The sequence below is a fragment of the Scyliorhinus torazame genome, chromosome 23 (genome assembly GCF_047496885.1).
Source record: "Scyliorhinus torazame isolate Kashiwa2021f chromosome 23, sScyTor2.1, whole genome shotgun sequence".
Classification (NCBI taxonomy): Eukaryota; Metazoa; Chordata; class Chondrichthyes; order Carcharhiniformes; family Scyliorhinidae; genus Scyliorhinus; species Scyliorhinus torazame.
In genome coordinates, this window is record NC_092729.1 from 84,606,202 (window position 1) to 84,613,233 (window position 7,032).

Here is a 7,032-nt window from a genome sequence, read left to right on the forward strand (position 1 = left end):
TGTGCAGGTTGGGTGGATTGGCCGTGATAAATTGCCCTTAGTGTCCAAAATTGCCCTTAGTGTTGGGTGGGGTTACTGGGTTATGGGGATAGGGTGAAGGTGTGGACCTTGGGTGGGGGGCTCTTTCCAAGAGCCGGTGCAGACTCGATGGGCCGAATGGCCTCCTTCTGCTCTGTAAATTCTATGATTCTATGAAATGTTCACTGTGTGTTTTGAAAAGGTTAACTTGAGTTCATGGAATAAACATTGTTTTTGCTTTTAAAAAAATACTTGTCCATTTCTGCTGTCCCACACCTGTAGAGTGGGCCGTGCGCTCCCCGTACCACAATCTAGTAAAAGTTGTGGGTCAGGTGAACTCCATGATACACTTTGGGGTTCTCGAAACCCTGGCCCATAACAATATCAACACACACACACACACACACACACACAGGAAGAGTTTTCTATCAACTACAAACATAAAGCCCCACACAGCTACAGTACTCTATATAACCCTTAATGAATTCCCCCTTAACTGTTCCAATTCAATAACAAAATTCAAGTAAAACCAGAAAGCCCTTTTCAAAAGTGTGGCCGGTCAGCACACGGTATTCTCACTGGTATAAGACTTGTTATTGATACTCTGTCCCCTTTCCAAACAGCGGGTTTGAATTCCTCCCAGAATGCAATTCTCCCTTGTCCGTTACCAAGCTTTTCGAAGTGAAGATGGAGAGAGAATCTTCCTCCCCCCTGTCCAGTTCAAACCCAGTCCAGAACTCAAAGCGAAAGTAAAAACTCACAGAGCCACAGCCCAGCTCCGCCCACGCCATGACATCACCGAAGCCATGAGATAGGACGTTTTAAAAAAAAAATTAAAAATATCGCTTATTGTCACGAGGGGGCTTCAAATGAAGTTACTGTGAAAAGCCCCTAGTCGCCACATTCCGGCGCCTGTTCGGGGAGCCCGGTACGGGAATCGAACCGTGCAGCTGGCCTGCCTTGGTATGCTCTCAAAGCCAGCGACTCAGCCCAGTGCTAAACCAGTGTGCGTTCCCATGACACTCTGAACCTGTACCCCGCGATCTCTTTGCCCTGTAACTCTCCCCAACCCCCGGACGTTGAACTGAGTTGGCCCCGTCCCCTGATTCGGGCGACCAAAATGAGGAGCGTGCAAGGGTTCTGCCAGGGGACGGGATGTGACGCAAACTGGGAGAGGTTGCAGGTGCGTCATGTGCAGAGGGATCTGCTCGACCCAGCTACGTGACTGAGGTAACTCCAAAAGGCGCCATCGCCAGGTTTGCAGATGACGCAAAGGTCCGTGGAGGGACAGGTAGTATCGAGGAAGCGGGGGGGGCTCGGAGAGGCTCGGAGAGAGGGCAATGAGGTGGCAGATGGAATACGATGTGGAGACGTCTGAGGTTGGGCACGTTGGAAGCAGGAATCTCGGCACCGACTCCCACGGGGAGACACCGGGGAATCAGGGCAGAGGGACCCGGGAGCCTTGCTCGCGATTCTCTGACGGTTAACGTGAGGGTCCAGTCGGCGGTTCGGACGGGCAATGTTAGCGTTCATGTCGAGAGGGCGAGAAGACAAGGCCAGGGGTGGACCTCTGAGGCTCGGCTCAGGCCCCATTTGGAGCATCGGGAGCAGTTTTGGGGCCCCCGTATCGAAGGAAGGACGTGCTGGAAAGGGTCCAGAGAGAGGTTCACAAGAACGATCCCCGGGACGAAGAGCTTGTCGTACGAGGAAACGGCCGAGGACTCTGGGTCTGTACTCGTTGGGAGTTTAGAAGGACGAGGGGGGGGATCTTATTGAAACTTACAGGATACGGCCAGGCCTGGATAGGACGTTTCCACTTGTAGGAAAAACTAGAAGCAGAGGGGACACAATCTCAGACCGAAGGGACGATCCTTTCAAACAGCGATGAGGAGGAATTTCTTCAGCCAGAGGGAGGTGAATCTGTGGAAGTCTTTGCCGCAGACGGCTGTGGAGGCCACATCACTGAGTGTCTTTAAGACAGAGATAGATCGGTTCTGGATTAATAAGGGGGATCAGGGGTTATGGGGAGAAGGCAGAAGAAGGTTGTCTAGGATTGCAACGGGATCTTGATCAATTAGGCCAGTGGGCCGACGAATGGCAGGTGGAGTTTAATTTAGATAAATGTGAGGTGATGCATTTTGGCAGATCGAACCAGGCCAGGACCTACTCAGTTAATGGTATGGCGTTGGGGAGAGTTATAGAACAAAGAGATCTCGGAGGACAGGTTCATAGCTCCTTGAAGGTGGAGTCGCAGGTGGACAGGGTGGTGAAGAAGGCATTCGGCATGCTTGGTTTCATTGGTCAGAACATTGAATACAGGAGTTGGGACGTCTTGTCGAAGTTGTACAAGACATTGGTACGGCCACACTTGGAATACTGTGTGCAGTTCTGGTCACCCTATTATAGAAAGGATATTATTAAACTGGAAAGAGTGCAGAAAAGATTTACTAGGATGTTACTGGGACTTGATGGTTCGAGTTATAAGGAGAGGCTGGATAGACTGGGACTTTTTTCCCTGGAGCGTAGGAGGCTTAGGGGTGATCTTATAGAGGTCTATAAAATAATGAGGGGCATAGATAAGGTAGATAGTCAACACCTTTTCCCAAAGGTAGGGGAGTCTAAAACTAGAGGGCATAGGTTTAAGGTGAGAGGGGAGAGATTCAGAAGGGCCCAGAGGGGCAATTTCTTCACTCGGAGGGTAGTGAGTGTCTGGAACGGGCTGCCAGAGGTAGTAGTAGAGGCGGGTACAATTGTGTCTTTTAAAAAGCATTTAGATAGTTACATGGGTAAGATGGGTATAGAGGGTTATGGGCCTAGTGCGGGCAACTGGGACTAGCTTAATGGTAAAAAACTGGGCGGCATGGACTGGTTGGGCCGAAGGGCCTGTTTCCATGCTGTAAACTTCTCTGATTCTAATGGGGAGGAGAAAATATCAGCCGCGATCGAATGGCATCGGAGTGGCCTAGTTCCGCTCCTGCGGCTTACGGGGAGTGATGGGGGCTCGGTTTCTAGAATAAGGGGGCTCGCTCCAAAGTGAGGGTGGCGACGAGGATGAACATTTGCTGGCGGGGGGGGGGGGGGGGGGGGGGGGAGGGAGGGAGGGAGTCGCAGGGTGAGGAATCCCACCCCTCCCCGCCGGGAGGGGCGGGGGGGGAGGGGGGGGTGTGGGTGGGTGGGGTCAGCCCCCCCCCCCCCCCCGGTCGGCCCACTCACCACACGTTGGCGGCCTTGGTTTGTTCGACCACCAGCAGGCTGCCGTCCACCTCGTCGACCAGCTCGGGAGCCGTCCACCTCAACGGGATCCGCCGCTTGTCCGGCGTCAGGTAGTAGTCCTCCTGTCGCGGGGGGGGGGGGGGGGGATTAGAAGAGGCGTCAATCGCGCTTTGACAACGCCGTGAAGAGACAAACGCGCACGTGCGTCGACTGCGGCTGTGCCGAACTAGTCTGTCACCAAGATCAAATCAACCTCCCCCAATCATTCTGGTGCCCTCCATGTGCCTATCCAATAACCGCTTGGAAGTTCCTCAAGTGTCCCGACTCCACTACCCTAGCTGGGAGTGCGTTCCACGCCCTAACCACTCTCTGAGGAAAGAACCTACCTCGGACGTCCCTCCTGTATCTCCCACCCCGAACCTTATAGTTATGCCCCCTTGTGACAGCTACATCCACCCGAGGAAATAGTCTCTGTACGTCCACTCTATCTATCCCCCTCATCATCTTATAAACCTCTACTAAGTCGCCTCTCCTCCTCCTCCGCTCCAAAGAGAAAAGCCCTCGCTCCCTCAACCTTTCCTCATAAGACCTATCCTCCAATCCCTCAACCTTTCCTCATAAGACCCACCCTCCAATCCCGCAACCTTTCCTCATAAGACCTATCCTCCAATCCCTCAACCTTTCCTCATAAGACCTATCCTCCAATCCCTCAACCTTTCCTCATAAGACCCACCCTCCAATCCCTCAACCTTTCCTCATAAGACCTATCCTCCAATCCCTCAACCTTTCCTCATAAGACCCACCCTCCAATCCCTCAACCTTTCCTCATAAGACCCACCCTCCAATCCCTCAGCCTTTCCTCATAAGACCTACCCTCCAATCCCTCAACCTTTCCTCATAAGACCTATCCTCCAATCCCTCAACCTTTCCTCATAAGACCCACCCTCCAATCCCTCAACCTTTCCTCATAAGACCTATCCTCCAATCCCTCAACCTTTCCTCATAAGACCTATCCTCCAATCCCTCAACCTTTCCTCATAAGACCCACCCTCCAATCCCTCAACCTTTCCTCATAAGACCTATCCTCCAATCCCTCAACCTTTCCTCATAAGACCCACCCTCCAATCCCTCAACCTTTCCTCATAAGACCCACCCTCCAATCCCTCAGCCTTTCCTCATAAGACCTACCCTCCAATCCCTCAACCTTTCCTCATAAGACCCACCCTCCAATCCCTCAACCTTTCCTCATAAGACCTATCCTCCAATCCCTCAACCTTTCCTCATAAGACCTATCCTCCAATCCCTCAACCTTTCCTCATAAGACCTATCCTCCAATCCCTCAACCTTTCCTCATAAGACCCACCCTCCAATCCCTCAACCTTTCCTCATAAGACCCACCCTCCAATCCCGCAACCTTTCCTCATAAGACCTATCCTCCAATCCCTCAACCTTTCCTCATAAGACCTATCCTGCAATCCCTCAACCTTTCCTCATAATACCTATCCTCCAATCCCTCAACCTTTCCTCATAAGACCCACCCTCCAATCCCTCAACCTTTCCTCATAAGACCCACCCTCCAATCCCTCAACCTTTCCTCATAAGACCTATCCTCCAATCCCTCAACCTTTCCTCATAAGACCTATCCTCCAATCCCTCAACCTTTCCTCATAAGACCTATCCTCCAATCCCTCAGCCTTTCCTCATAAGACCCACCCTCCAATCCCTCAACCTTTCCTCATAAGACCCACCCTCCAATCCCTCAACCTTTCCTCATAAGACCCACCCTCCAATCCCTCAACCTTTCCTCATAAGACCTATCCTCCAATCCCGCAACCTTTCCTCATAAGACCCACCCTCCAATCCCTCAACCTTTCCTCATAAGACCTATCCTCCAATCCCTCAACCTTTCCTCATAAGACCTATCCTCCAATCCCTCAACCTTTCCTCATAAGACCCACCCTCCAATCCCTCAACCTTTCCTCATAAGACCCACCCTCCAATCCAGGCAGCATCCTGGTAAATCCCCTCTGCACCCTTTCCAATGCCTCCACGTCCTTCCGATAGTGAGGTGACCAGAACTGCTCACAATACTCCAAATGTGGTCTCACCAGGGTCTTGTACAGTTGCAGCATAAGCTCTTAAACTCAAGCCCCCCCCCCCCCCCCCCCCCCCGTTAATAAACGCTAACACACTCTATGCCTTCTTCACGGCTCTATCCACCTGGGTGGCAACCTTCAGAGATCTGTGGACATGAACCCCAAGGTCTCTCCGCTCCTCCACATTCCTCAGACCCGGGACGTTGACCCTGTAATCCGCATTCGAATTTGTCCCACCAAAATGAATCACCTCGCACGTCTCAGGGTTAAACTCCAGCTGCCGCTTGTCGGCCCAGCTCTGCGTCCTATCGATGTCCCTTTGCGGCCTGTCAAGAAAGGCCGACATCTTTCTGAATAAAGTTTGGGTAAAGCCCCACCCCGCCGGTCAGAGGCTCGATTACCCCCCCCCCCCACCCCCACCCCCCCCCACCCCCATCTCCGCCACCCCCTCCCCCCCCCCACCCCAACGGCTCACCTTGTAGATATTGTGCGAGACGCCGTAATCTCCGATCCGAACCGTCAGCTGTGACGTCAAGTAGCAGTTCCTCAGGGCAGGTCGCTGAAGGACGAGAGGGAGGGGGGGGGTGGGGGGTGGGGGTGGGGGGAGGGGGGGGGGGGGTTTAGGGTGGAGTTAAAACCCGGACGGAAATGTCCGATCGCCGGGGAGCGCTCCGAATATCCGTACGCCAGCCCAGGAGGGGGGGGGGTCAGACTGCCGCACTCGCCGTCTCTGAGCCCACTGGCATCGGGTCCCGGCGGGGGGGGGGGGGCAGAATTTCAACGCGTGTTGAGATTTGGGGGGGGGTGGGGCGAGTCTTTCACAAACTGGGGGTGAGGGTCACAGGTTAGGGGAGGACGCAGCGACCTCTCGCTCGCTGTGGGTGAGGGTCAGGGGTTCGGGGGGGACGCAGTGACCTCTCGCTGTGGGTGAGGGTCAGGGGTTAGGGGGGGACGCAGTGACCTCTCGCTCGCTGTGGGTGAGGGTCAGGGGTTAGGGGGGGACGCAGTGACCTCTCGCTCGCTGTGGGCGAGGGTCAGGGGTTAGGGGGGGACGCAGTGACCTCTAGCTCGCTCTGGGTGAGGGGTCACAGGTTAGGGGAGGACGCCAGCGACCTCTCGCTCGCTGTGGGTGAGGGTCAGGGGTTAGGGGGGGGACGCAGCGACCTCTCGCTCGCTGTGGGTGAGGGTCAGGGGTTGGGGGGACGCAGTGACCTCTCGCAGCGCCCTGTGTGAGGGTCAGGGGTTGGGGGGACGCAGTGACCTCTCGCAGCGCCCTGTGTGAGGGTCAGGGGTTAGGGGGGACGCAGTGACCTCTCGAGCGCCCTGTGTGAGGGTCAGGGGTTAGGGGGGACGCAGTGACCTCTCGCTCGCTGTGGGTGAGGGTCAGGGGTTAGGGGGGGACGCAGTGACCTCTCGCTCGCTGTGGGCGAGGGTCAGGGGTTAGGGGGGGACGCAGTGACCTCTAGCTCGCTCTGGGTGAGGGGTCACAGGTTAGGGGAGGACGCAGCGACCTCTCGCTCGCTGGGGGTGAGGGTCAGGGGTTAGGGAAGGACGCAGTGACCTCTCGCTCGCTCTGGGTGAGGGTCAGGGGTTAGGGGGGGACGCAGCGACCTCTCACGCTCGCTGTGGGTGAGGGTCAGGGGTTAGGGGGGACGCAGTGACCTCTCGCTCGCTGTGTGTGAGGGTCAGGGGTTAGGGGGGACGC